Source organism: Chelon labrosus (genome assembly GCF_963514085.1).
Source record: "Chelon labrosus genome assembly, chromosome: 6".
Lineage (NCBI taxonomy): Eukaryota > Metazoa > Chordata > Actinopteri > Mugiliformes > Mugilidae > Chelon > Chelon labrosus.
Window position 1 is genome coordinate 841,354 of NC_140342.1, and position 13,155 is coordinate 854,508.

Below are 13,155 nucleotides of genomic sequence, written 5' to 3' on the forward strand. Positions count from 1 at the left end.
GAAAAATAACCACAGTGTACTTTATTAAATTAATTTTGGTTTGTGTTGCATTAGATTCAAATAAAAATTTACAAATTTACAAAATTCCCATATATACAAAAAGTAATTCTGATTATTTTATCACTTTTCCCATACTTTCACCGACACATTTTAGCACTTTAGACTTTCATCAATGCAACCTACTGAAAAGACCATATACATTAAGCATTTTTTTTTTAATACAACACGCACAACATTTATTTATTTTTTTCTCTGTAGTATATTGTCATAGTTAAAGCCATCATGGTGGCATCAAACCTCTAATGACGTCCTTCACGGTTAAAATTCAAAAAGAGAGGAGTTTTTTTATGTTAACGTACACTTTGCACACATTTATTTACAGATATGCATTTGAGTTGATCTCCAATTACAACTAACTCTCTTTAAAGACCTCTGTACAGAATGATTATACAAATATGCCTGGAATTCTATTATTATTCACCTGCTGGTTACTGTGCTTGTACTTAGGCTGGATGTTCTCATTTGGAACTGCTGCTGCTGCATAGATTTTGTATTGACTAAAGCAGTAATTTTTATCTGGTTAAATAGGTAAGAGTTCAAAAGTCGACTTCTCTCTTGTGTTTGGCTGGTATGCATGTTGACCACTGCAGCAGAGTTTTGTTTCATTACAGCTGGTGAACAGAGCAATGTAAGAGCCATGATGCTCACAAGAAACACAGCCTATTTAAGAGAGCTTCAAAGGGCACAGAAACACAATACACTGCTGCCGTTTGCTGGCTTCTTGCTGGATTTTGGAAAGTTTCAATTTTTTTTCATCAGTGTCCTGTGGATGTGGAGACAGCCACTTACACCTTTAAACAAAAAAGTTCATTTAACTTTAGTTATATTTAGGCAAGCAGCATTTTTGGATTGGTGGAGATAAAACTGTTTTCACAGTAAAAGTAGCCATGTGTATGTGGTGAGACAATTATGTTTCAAATTATACGGCTACACCATCTTCCTTCTCTCCATGATATATTTAACATATTTTTATATCCCTGATGTTTGTAGATATTGTTTATATAGATTCCTAAGGCAACAAAATGTCACAACCTTTACACTGTGAGGTCAGACTACAGACAAAACTGATAGCGATCGACTGGAATATTTTTCCTACAGCAACTGAGAAACAAAGGGTCATATGAGGGAACACTTTTTGCTTTTAGTGATATTATTCTCTATATTTTATTATGTATTACTGTTGTCACAACTGGTGTCTTAGATTGACTCTTCTTGGTGCCAAAGAGAATCTGAGGACGGAGTGCCGAAGTCTTTAAAAGCTCCTTGCTGGGCAATGGCATAGTCCTAGTATAAGCACAGTAACAGTTGCTGACACATTATTGAATAGTGTTAAATCAACCCCCCCCCCCCCCCCCCCCCCCCCCCCACACACACACACACGCACAAATACGCACACACCAGGTTAACCAGAAAAACAGGTTGCACTTTCAGTACAGTGTCAAACAATGTCCTGTGTGATGAGGTTGAAATAAGGACAAATATAGAAATATATTCTTTTTTACAGTAAGTGGATCACAGAAAGAGTTACCACCAGAGCAAAGGAGGTCTGTTTATGTATCCTCCCATTTCTGATACATTTCCTGCAGTGAACTGACATACATCTGAGTAAATTAGAGCATCTGTGGAACCTTAATGCATTATGCTCTTTGTATGAGTCTAATTTCATCTTTCAGCTGTGAGAGTAAACAAGGCATTGCTTTAATGGACATCTGGTAAATCAGTAACAAAATAAAAATAAAACAAATTTACAACTCCTGTCTGGCGCGTTACCTGCAAATATGATTATAAGCAGCCCAATATTTATTCAGTTTCATTATCTGATGTATATATGTTGCTGTATGTTGTTAAGTATATGATTTGGAGGACTGAGTGTTACACTGCTTGGCCAAAAAAAAAGGTCACACACTCCGCCTTTAGCTTTGATTATAGCATGCATTCGCTGTGGCATTGTCTCGATAATCTTCTGCAATGTCACAAGATTTATTTCCATCCAGTGTTGCATTCATTTTTCACCAAGATCTTGTATTGATGATGGGAGAGTCTGACCACTGCACAAAGGGGGGACCTCAGGTCACCTTAATTTTGTTGTACAATGACAATAAAGACATTCTATTCTCCAGCACATCCCAAAGACTCTCAGTGGGGTTAAGGTCTGGACCCTGTGGTGGCCAATGCATGTGTGAAAAATGATGTCTCATTCACAATTTGAGCCTGATGAATCCTGGCCAACTGCAGTAAGCCCAGATCATAGCACTGCCCCCTCAGGCTTGTACAGTAGACACTAGGCATGATGGGTGCATCACTTCATCTACCTCTCTTCTTACCCTGATGCCCCCATCACTCTGGAACAGGGTAAATCTGGACTCATCAGACCACATGACCTTCTTCCATTGCTCCAGAGTCCATTCTTTATGCTCCTTAACAAACTGAAGCCTTTTTTAAGGTTAGCCTCACTGATTAGTGGTTTTCTTAAGGCTACACAGCTGTTCACTTCCAATCTCTTCAGTTCCCTTCGTGTTGTGTGTGTGGAAATGCTTTTACATTCACTATTAAACATAGCCCTGAGTTCTACTGTTGTTTTTATTTGATTTGATTTCACCGATCGTGATCAATCAGGATTTTTTTTCCGGCCACATTCCTTCCAGTTTTTAATAATGCACTAGACAGTTCTTAACCCAATTTTAGTAGTTTTTGCAATCTCCTTAGATGTTTTCTCTGCTTGAGTAGTATGCAGTAATTATTAATAGGAGGCTCATACCTATTTGCTTAGTTAAATCCAGGTGGTGACTTTTTTTTGGCCAGACAGTGTATTTGAGAATTTTCAGTTTTGGAAAACAGATTTTTGGTCCGAATTCCATCCAGAAATATTGACATACAGTAGTTCTGAAGGGAATCCTGTGTTACAGAAGACAGCATTTTGCCTGTGGTCAGGGTCGAGGCCTTTCTGTACATGAAACAAACCGAGGTAGCTTCAGTACATATTGGCATCACATCATGCAAATCGGCATTGTGTATTCAAGTCCATGAGATGCTAATGAGTGAACTAAGGCTACACTGAGTTTGGAAAGGAAAGCACTGAAATGGAAGCTGAAAATTAGTTTCAATAAAGTGTTTTGATGTCTTTTTCAAATGATATAAGGAAGTAATTACAAAAAGCAGCCTATCTGTGAAGGTTCTCAGTCAACCAGGTCATGGTACTGAATAAAAAGCAGGCTACAAACAAGAAATCTGCTTTTCATATGGCAAACAGACTTGCACAATGGATTTCCTTTTGGTGTGGGTTTGATAGATTCTTGTACAGGCAGACAGCCACTGCTGAACCCAGTCGTTTCTACTAGAAAACAAACAAACAAACAAAATCCTTGCAGTTTATTTGAACCACAATGAAGCTCAGCCACAGCCGGAATGTCAGATGTTTTAAGTTAGTAGTGGTTAATGCTGCTTGCATTGACTGTGGGCAGATAAGTTGCATTGACTACAAGCTGCTTGCAGCAGAGATAGCAAGTTACAGAGGTCTAGAAAAATTGCTTCAGTCAAAACGCCACACCGCCAGACCTAATTGTGTTTGATTGGTTTAGCTTATCTTAGACATGTGAAATATTCAGTAAAAAAAAAAAAAAAGCATGCAAATTATTAGTATATCTTTTTTATATATATTGTATTTGTTGAAATTAATTTTTTTTTACTTTTGAAAATATATGTTCCAGTTTAATTTGATTCCATTTAAAAAATGTTGGGACAAGGACAATGAAAGACGATGTGTAAGGGAAAAAAAAAAAAAAAAAAAAAATATAATAGGTTAAGTTTGAATATAAAAAGAGCAACCCGCTGAGTCTTTTAGAAGTAAAACAAAAACACTGAGAAAGTGTCTGGGCAACCCATAATTTAAGAATAACGTTTCTCAAAGTAAAATTGTGAAAAATTAGAATATCCATATATGGATTTAAGGGACAAGGCCACAAACCAATAATGTAAGACTCCCAGTGCCCCCAGAAGGAGACAGTTTTTGACTGTGTGTGCAGTAACACTTCCACAAACCATTGTCAGTTCATTACTGCATCCACAAAATAAACTAAATCTTAACCATGCAAACGCAAGTACACGAAAACAATATAACACGATCCAGAAATGCTGTGTCATCCAGGCAAAAGAAAGAAAAGGGGAGGGGGCTTTGCCAATGTCTAACCTCCTTCTAGATGTATTTCAAGCAGCATGGCTCCAGAAATGTGGTGCATTATGAAATTACAAATACAACAAAAGAGGCCCTGAATTGTTGAGCAGCTGAAATTGGAAAACTCTTGGTAAAACCACAGCAATAGGTCTTTTCAATTTCTAAATGTTTGCATAGTTGTGTTAAGAAGCAATGCAACACAGTGGTTAACATACTCATCTCAGCTTTTTAAAATAAATAAATAAAAATGCATCAAACTTAAAATGGGGATATATTTTTGAAAAGAAAATCACAAAAGCATTTCTTAATTTAAACATATGGCATGTCATCTTTATACTATTTTCAGTTAGACATAGGGGAATACAGTATTTCTAGAAATGCTGTAGGTTGTAGATTACTGCAGAAAAACTGTGACATGGCATTTTTTGTCACAACCAATAAATTATTACAGAAATCTAATTTGTGGTTTAAAATTCCATCCAATAGAAACAGCAAATGAAATGCGCCAATATTTGCCAGGGCAGTGAATTATGGCAATGTTTTCGTGGTTGCCTCTATGGTCTATATACTGAACTTTTTAAAGGTGTAACATTTAGTAGTATAGGTGTGTTGCTAGGTTGCTGTAAGAATGTAGTCGCACAAGGTGGTGGGATCCATGGCTACCCTATGCAATATACACTATGTAAATAAACAGTAATTTCAAATATATTTCTTTGGGCTATATCTTCCAATATGTCCTTCTGCTCACTGGACCTTTAAATTATCTGCTTAGAGCTGTTTATTTTTAACCAAAAGAGTAAGATGGTAAATTCTGTGGCAATTTTCAAGATTTATATTGAAATAAGTTTCTCCACTGTATTAAGCTATTGAACTGTAATTTCTAGAAACATATCAGCTGATGGTTTCCAAGACTGTTATTACGCAAACAAAGCATTTCCTACAGCTGAGATCTCACATTAAAAGAATTTATGTTTTAAAGCACAGGTAACTGTTTCTCAGTGGTTTTAGCACATTTCACATCATTTGATGTTGATGACTTAAATATGCATTTACAAAACAAGATTGACCCCTTTGACAGTTTTTTTGCATGAGTTTGATATATTGCAGGGTTTAAAGTAACAAGAAAGAGCAGCCACAGTTAAATGATGTAGATGACAGGCTGTACACCTCATTCATCCCAGCAAGGTAACCAACTCTTTTCTCTGTGGGAGTTGGAAAAATGAAAATTATTGCTGAATTCTTTATTTAAAAAAAGTATAGAGTATATGAGAACAACACTGCAAGGCTTCAATGGCAATACTCAGTGGAACATGGCCTAATGCTATTTAGACATATTTAGAGGCACACTAGCAGTCTATGACAGTGGTAGTCACTGAATGTTATTCAAATACTGTGATTGAATGTGGTTCAAAAAAATATTAGGATTAAACTGCATTTGCGTTAAACACTGCTAACTTGCAGGACTTACATCTTTGAGACTATCACTTTAAATTTTGAACATCGACTGTAATTACCTGCAAAAAAAGACTTCATTCTGTCTTTTTTATGTCTGTCATAAACCAAAATTAACCATGAAAGAATGTGACTAAACATCTCTGTGTCTGGAAGTACTTTACAAAACTGCGAAGAGATTTCTGTTGTAGTAGTTTCTATTGCTGTAGTTTTATATTTCTGGTTTAAGCACACCGGAGGTGAGGGGAGCTGTCAGGCTGAAGAAGGAGGCCTACAGGACATGACTGGTCTGTGGGTCTCCTGAAGCAGCTGACCAGTACCGGATGGCTAGGCAGTCCGCGGCGAGGACAGCCGCTGAGGCAAAAACTCGGGCATGGGGACCAGAGGGTGTGTGTGACCACAGGGGGAACACACTCCTCAGCCTCCCCAGCAAGGTCTATGCCAGGGTGCTGGAAAAGAGGGTCTGGTCGATGGTTAAACCTCAGCTCGAGGAGGAACAATGTGGTTTTCGTCCCGGACATGGAACCATGGACCAGCTCTTTACCCTCGCTAGGGTGCTAGAGGGGAAATGACGTAGACCTCTTAGCTTTATCGAACAACGACCTCCAGTTCGCGGGAGATTGACAGGCGGATCGGAGCGGCATCTGCAGTGATGCGGATGCTAACCAGTCAGTCGTGGTGAAGAGAGAGCTAAGCCGAAGGTCGAGGGTCTCAATTTACTGGTCGATCTACGTTCCAACCCTCACCTAAGGTCATGAACTTTGGGTAATGACCGAAAGAACAGGATCGCGAATACAAGCAGCTGAAATTAGTTTCCTTCGCAGGGTGGTCGGGCTCAGCCTTAGAGATAGGGTAAGGAGCTCGGACATATGGGAGGAGCTCAGAGTAGAACTGCTGCTCCTCCACGTCAAGAGGAGTCAGTTGAGGTGGCTAATAATTTAGATAAGAGAAGCCTTTATCAGTCATCAGGGGAGGTAATTTTGTTTATTTACAAAATATGTAAATATCTCAGAATAGCTCAGTATATTGGTGACTGGTTTGGTTAATCAAGAGGAAGCAGTTTACAGTCAAATGCCATGATTATCCCATTGACTTGTTTTGTGCTTTATCTCATTTATGTGCCATTTTTAGAAAAAAATTGTGTAGGCATAATGTTACCACCTGAATACCATTGCCTTGAATCTGTTGGCACAAATGAGAGAGCATGAGGGAACATGGTGAATTTAACTGAAAGCTCATCTGTATGATAGCTTCATTGCTATTGGCTTTCCACTATTCCCTGAAGTCAAACTGTTTGGGTTGGGAGATCAGAACTGAATTTAATCCAATTCAGTTTTATTTGCAGTATATAGTCAATAATGCCAACTAAAATAAATAAATAAAAATAAAGTAAAAGTAAGCAAAACTAAACAAAAACGTCATTTTAACAGGAAGAAACCTTGATAGGGACCTGTGTGTGTTAGGACGGCCGGGTAAAGAGACAGAAACAGAAGAGGGAGACGGGACAGCAGGGAAGAGAGAAGAGGAAGAGAAGAACAGACAAGCAGATACATTTGGATACATGCAAATAAACCTGCAGCAAATAAACATGATACAAACAAGAGTGTTTACTAGGTATGATACATGGAAGAACGATTGTGGTTAAAAAAACACTGGATAGACCTAGACCTAAAATTATTCATTGTAGAAAAGCAGAATGGGCAGGGTGCTTATAAAATTTGTGGTATAACCACAAGTAAGCTTGCACTTTGAGAACAAAACACTGTTGGAATAATATGGCACTATGAAATCTTTAAGACAAAATCAAGATTGGTCTTTAAAGATAGTGACAAAAAAATGACACTAGTCCAGCCCAGAAGTAACTTGTTTATCAGTATCGCTGGTCACTTCTCACAACAGTACCGTGGACCAAGGGAATGCCAACCAGCGTAACTATTTTTATTAAATAGTGAATCTCTAAGGTCTTGGGAAAATACAATGACCTTGACTTTGTCAGAGTTTAAAAGTACACAGTATTTAAAGTATAGTAAGTATATATTAAGTATTATATACAGTTGAAGCCAGATGTTTACATACTGTGTTAAAAGACACATAAACCTTTTTTCCTCACTGTCTGAAGTTAAATCAGACTAAACGTCTCCTGTTTTATTTCAGGTTAGGATTACCAAAATTATTTCTGTTTGCTAAATGCCACAATAATGAGAGAGATTTTTTTATTACTTTCTTCAAAGTCAGAAGTTTACATACTTTTCCTCAGTATTTGGTAGCATTGCCTTTAAACTGTATGACTTGGGTCAAACTCTTTGGGTATCCTTCCACAAGCTTCTCGCAATAGTCTGCTGGAATTCTGGACCATTCCTCCTGACAGAACTTGTGTAACTGAGTCAGAGTTGTAGGCCACCTCGCTCTCACACGCCTTTTCAGATCTGCCCACAAATTTTCTATGGGATTGAGATCGGGGCTTTGTGATGGCCACTCCAAAACATTGATTTTGTTGTCCTTAAACCACTTTGTCCATTTGGAAGACCCATTTGCGCCCAAGCTTTAACTTCCTGGCTGATGTCTTGAGATGTTGCTTCAGTATTTCCACATAATGTTCTTTCCTCATGATGCCGTCTATTTTATGAAGTGCACCAGTTCCTCCTGCAGCCCCACAACATGATGCTACCATCCCCATACTTCACAGTTGGGATGGTGTTCTCAGGCTTACAAGCTTCCCCCTTTTTCCTCCAAATGTAACGATGGTCATTATGGCCAAACAGTTCCACTTTAGTTTCATCAGATCACAGGACATGTCTCCAAAAATTAAGGTCTTTGTCCCTGTGTGTATTTGCAAACTGTAATCTGTCTTTTTTATGTTTCTTTTGGAGTAATGGCTTCTTCCTCGCTGAGTGGCCTTTCAGTCCATGTCGGTACAGGACTCGTTTCACTGTGGAGAATGACACTCTCTTACCAGCTTCAGCCATCGTCTTGACAAGATCTTTAGCTTTTGTTCTGGGTTGATTCGCACGTTTCAGACCAAAACACATTAATCTCTGTGACATAGAACCCGTCTCCTTCCTGAGCAGTATGATGGCTGGACATTCCCATGGTGTTTATACTTGCATATAATTGTTTGAACAGATGAACGTGGCACCTTCAAGCATCTGGAAATTGTACCCAAGGATGAACCAGACTTGTGGAGCTCCACAATTCTCTTCCTGATATCTTGGCTGATCTCTTTGGATTTTCCCATGATGTCCAATAAGGAAGCAGTGTGTTTGAGGTGTAGCCTTAAAATACATCCACAGGTGTGCCTCCAATTAACTCAAATGTTGTCTGTTAACCTATCAGAAGCTTCCAAAGCTGTGACATCATCATCAGGGCTTTCCTTCATTGTTTAAAGACATAGTAATCTTTGTGTATGTAAACTTCTGACTTTGAAGAAAGTAATAAGAAATAAGCAATTCTCTCTCTCATTATTGTGGCATTTAGCAAATAGAAATAATTTTAGTAATCCTAACTGACCTAAAACAGGAGAGGTTTAGTCTAATTTAACTTCAGACAGTGAGGAAAAAATGTTTATGCGTCTTTTAACACAGTGTATGTAAACATCTGGTTTCAACTGTATGTCTTTGCAAAGAACCCTGTGTTACTCCATGACTTACTTCTTTTTACTTCTTTTAGTTTTAAATGCAGTACTATGATTCAGCAGGAGAAGTATACACCAACCAGGCACAAAATTAAAACCAATGATAGGTGAAATGAATAACGTTGACAATGTTTGGACCTGGCATTCCCATCAAGACCAGACCAGACACCCCCACCCCATAGCAATGACACTTCTTGATGGCAGCAGCCATCCCCAGCAGGATGCAGCCTGACACAGGCACACACAAAAACACTTTAGGAACAACTAAAAAAAAGCATGAGAAACAGCAGGTGTTGACCTGGCCTCCAAATTCCCAAGATCCAACTGATCAAGTATCTGTGGAATGATCCACAGAGGCCCCTACCCCCAACCCATAGGACCCAAAGGCCCCCACTAACACAGTCTGTTGCCAGACACCACAGGACACCCTCAGAAGGTCCATGTCCATTCACTGATGAGTCACAACTGTTTTGGAGGCACAAGGGAGACCTACACAATATTAGGAAGTTGGTCATAATGCTATGCCTGATCGATGTAAGTGGCAATTAGTATATTAATCAGTGCTGTTCCTGTATGACGAGGAACTCTAAAACCTGACTGAAAATCTTCAAACAAACCATTACATTAATAAAGTGTAGTGCAGTAGTAGTAGATAAAGGAGATCAATATCAGAGAAACAGTGTAAATATTTACAGGGCCTCACAGATGTTTCTAATGCCACTGTAATTATCAATACATTTTAACAGTTGTGGGGAAAATGTCTAGGTCTTGAATTCTCTCTTTTATTCCTACAGTTTTGTTAAGTAAAGAATTAAGTAAGTCATTACTTCTAAGGGTTAAAGGACTACATGGCTCAAAAGAGCTATGACTTGTCGGTGGCTACATCACTGAAAAGTAAAAGTTTGTTTTTTATCTTGTTTTGCTATCTTACTCATGAATAATATGATGTTCTAGTTTTACAGAATGCCTTTTTATACATTGTTAAACTACCCAAATGAATTAAAGTATTCAGTCTGTCACTGTCAACATCTACATGAGTGGCCCACTATAATTTATTATTATTTATTATCAATGCTAAGTCACATAAAAAGCCTGAGAATTTAGCTGAAAACTTAATTAGGAGCAGGTGGATGATACACAACAACAAATGTAACTATATATAATGTTATCTGTATTTTTCAGTTTGGGGGTGAGAGACTTAACGTAAGGCTTTTAGAAGAAGTTACAATGTAAGATTACTGGCACTCCTTCTCCTCAGTGCCTCAAGAAGTAGTCTGGATGGCACTGATTCATTTAATGTATGCATCAAGCTGAAGCTTGTCAAAAAAAAAGATATATATATATCATTTTGATGATGTCAAGTCACTTACTAAGAAAGATTTAGACAAGAAAGGTCGAATATTGGACAGTCCACATTAAATTATTCTGTTTTAGTTTAATAACTTTTTATTATTGGGAATCAAATAGATTGTGTAACATTGCCTTAAAATATAACATGGCTTTTCGGGATTTGGGAGATTCTAAGGCCTCCAGGCCTCATTTCTGGATTGTCATGTTTTTGCAAGACTAATAAAACCAGCCAGATTTCTTGAATTTATTATGTATTGTATTATCCAAAGTGGATGCTGTATCTCCTAATCAGAATGGGCTTTACCCCAAAAGTCTAACTTTGTATGAATGCCATATCGTTTGCTGAACACCTCCTGGAGTATGGTCATCACTGGTCAGATTAGGCAAGTCCAGAAGTGGATGGATTTGATGGATTGCTGGGTTTCAGTCTGTCAGCAATGAAAATATAAACTTGCCAGATGAAAGACAATCTTTTTAGTGACTTCTAACGGTGGGGACATTTTCCTATCTCATAATCAATGTCTTTTGAGTGTGACAGTAGATCAAGACAACTGTTCCATTCCAGGTCAGTGGGAAACAAAATTATACTGTGCATATTTCCGCCTCACTTTAAAAAAGTTCTCTACACTACAGCACTTGCGATAGATTTTTATATCCCTTTGCCCTCAAATATCAAATTTGGAATCGTCATCCCCTTGTTTTTTTCCTTTGAAAACATACATTTTTCTCTTACAACTACTTACACAGTAGGTAGCTTAAAATCATATTTTCCCTGTCTGTGTTCATTGTGTTTAATATACATGTGTAGTTTATACTGAGAGAATTACTACAGATATCTTATCCATCATGTTTTTGAATTTGACACTTGATATGAAGTTGACACTTCATATTTAGTTGAACAAGAAAACTTTGTAATCTGAGCTACCAGCAATAGCAGGGCCAACTCACTTCGATGCATTTCTGTTCAATATCTTTCCCGTAGATGAACAGTGTGATAGCCAGGAGCCATGCCCAGCGGATCTTCTTGCCTCTATTTAGATGATAGATTGTGTTGAGAATATCTGTTGTAACAAATCATATGAACTTATACTTTAAACCCGCATGTTTTTTTTTATTTGTTCCATTTTGAAAATGTCTTTATTTCATTAGTTGTGCTTTACAGACCATGTTAATGTATAAGGTATGACAGTCCAGAATCAAGCTTTCGTATAGGCAAATACACAGTGAGTATTTCTCAAATTTTTGCTTTGTGGTTTGGTTGAAAAGGTTGTGTTAAAAGTTAAAAAATCGTTTCCAGGTCAGGTGGGTGACAAAAGTAGGATGATGGTGAGGATGAAGCTGTCCCCTTGAATAAGATCCAATTCAGGCATTCAGCCAAGTCTTCCTAAACATGCACACACACAATAACACACACACTAACACACACTCAACCGGAAATAACACAGAAGTACAATGATTTCATTACCCTCTACCTCATCTCTGAAGGGGGGTAAAAATGTAAATTTGTATCACAGTACTGTTTCCTGGTGATTAGATTTGTTTGTTTGAGAGGCCTGCTTGTCTGTGTTTTCTTTTCCATCCTCGACTTATTTCAGACTCCCAGTCATCCTCTCCTGTCCTCTTATTCATTGCAGCCTGGTGCTTTGCTCCTTTCTTTTGCTCTCTGCTCCACATTCCCTTTCACTGATAGGAAAAGAATAATATCGCTACACAGTCAAGTGTATGAGACTGGACTTCAAGTAATTGAGTTAAGCTGTCAGATAGATTTTTCTCTCAGCCTTGTATGAGTTGACTTATGAATGACTTATCAACGTCCATCCGTTCTATCTTGGTTCCTTTTACTCCATCCAATAAGGTTTGTTTCATTTTGTCCAAGCAAAACCCATTGACTGAGCATAGATGCTACTAACCTATTGCCAGTGAACACTGTGTTGTAGTTCATTTTTAGTCTGACCTTCTTTCAGTATAGATTAGAATTGTCCAAGAAAAATGAAGGTCTCAATTAGAGAAAAGCTCATGGGCTGCCCAGCCAACTCTAAGTTGTCCCACGGTGGCTAGATGATGTTTCCATGGAAACTTTTTGGCACAATGCGAATGGAAGAAATGACAGTTTTTATGTAAATATTGATCAAATTATAGACTCATTTGTGACTCCTAAAGTAATACATCATCAGAACTTCAAAACAAAACAGATACAAACATATGACCAATGTTTTCATATCATTTTCTACTGTTGCTGATTATTTGAGATTACCTCTCTTTTCGTTACAATAGAGAAATGTAATCCAGGTGTCATTTAGGTTTTTTGTAAATATCTGATGACATAAAACTTGTCTAAATAGTAATAACCTTCTCATTCTAAACTTATTTTACTTTTTTTAACTAAATGCTCCATCTTTTACTAGCCACTGCCTCTTATTGTCTTTGATTAGTGGAAGAAAAAATAACACCGACAACCTTACAAACAACCCAAACACATCCAGTGACTGAA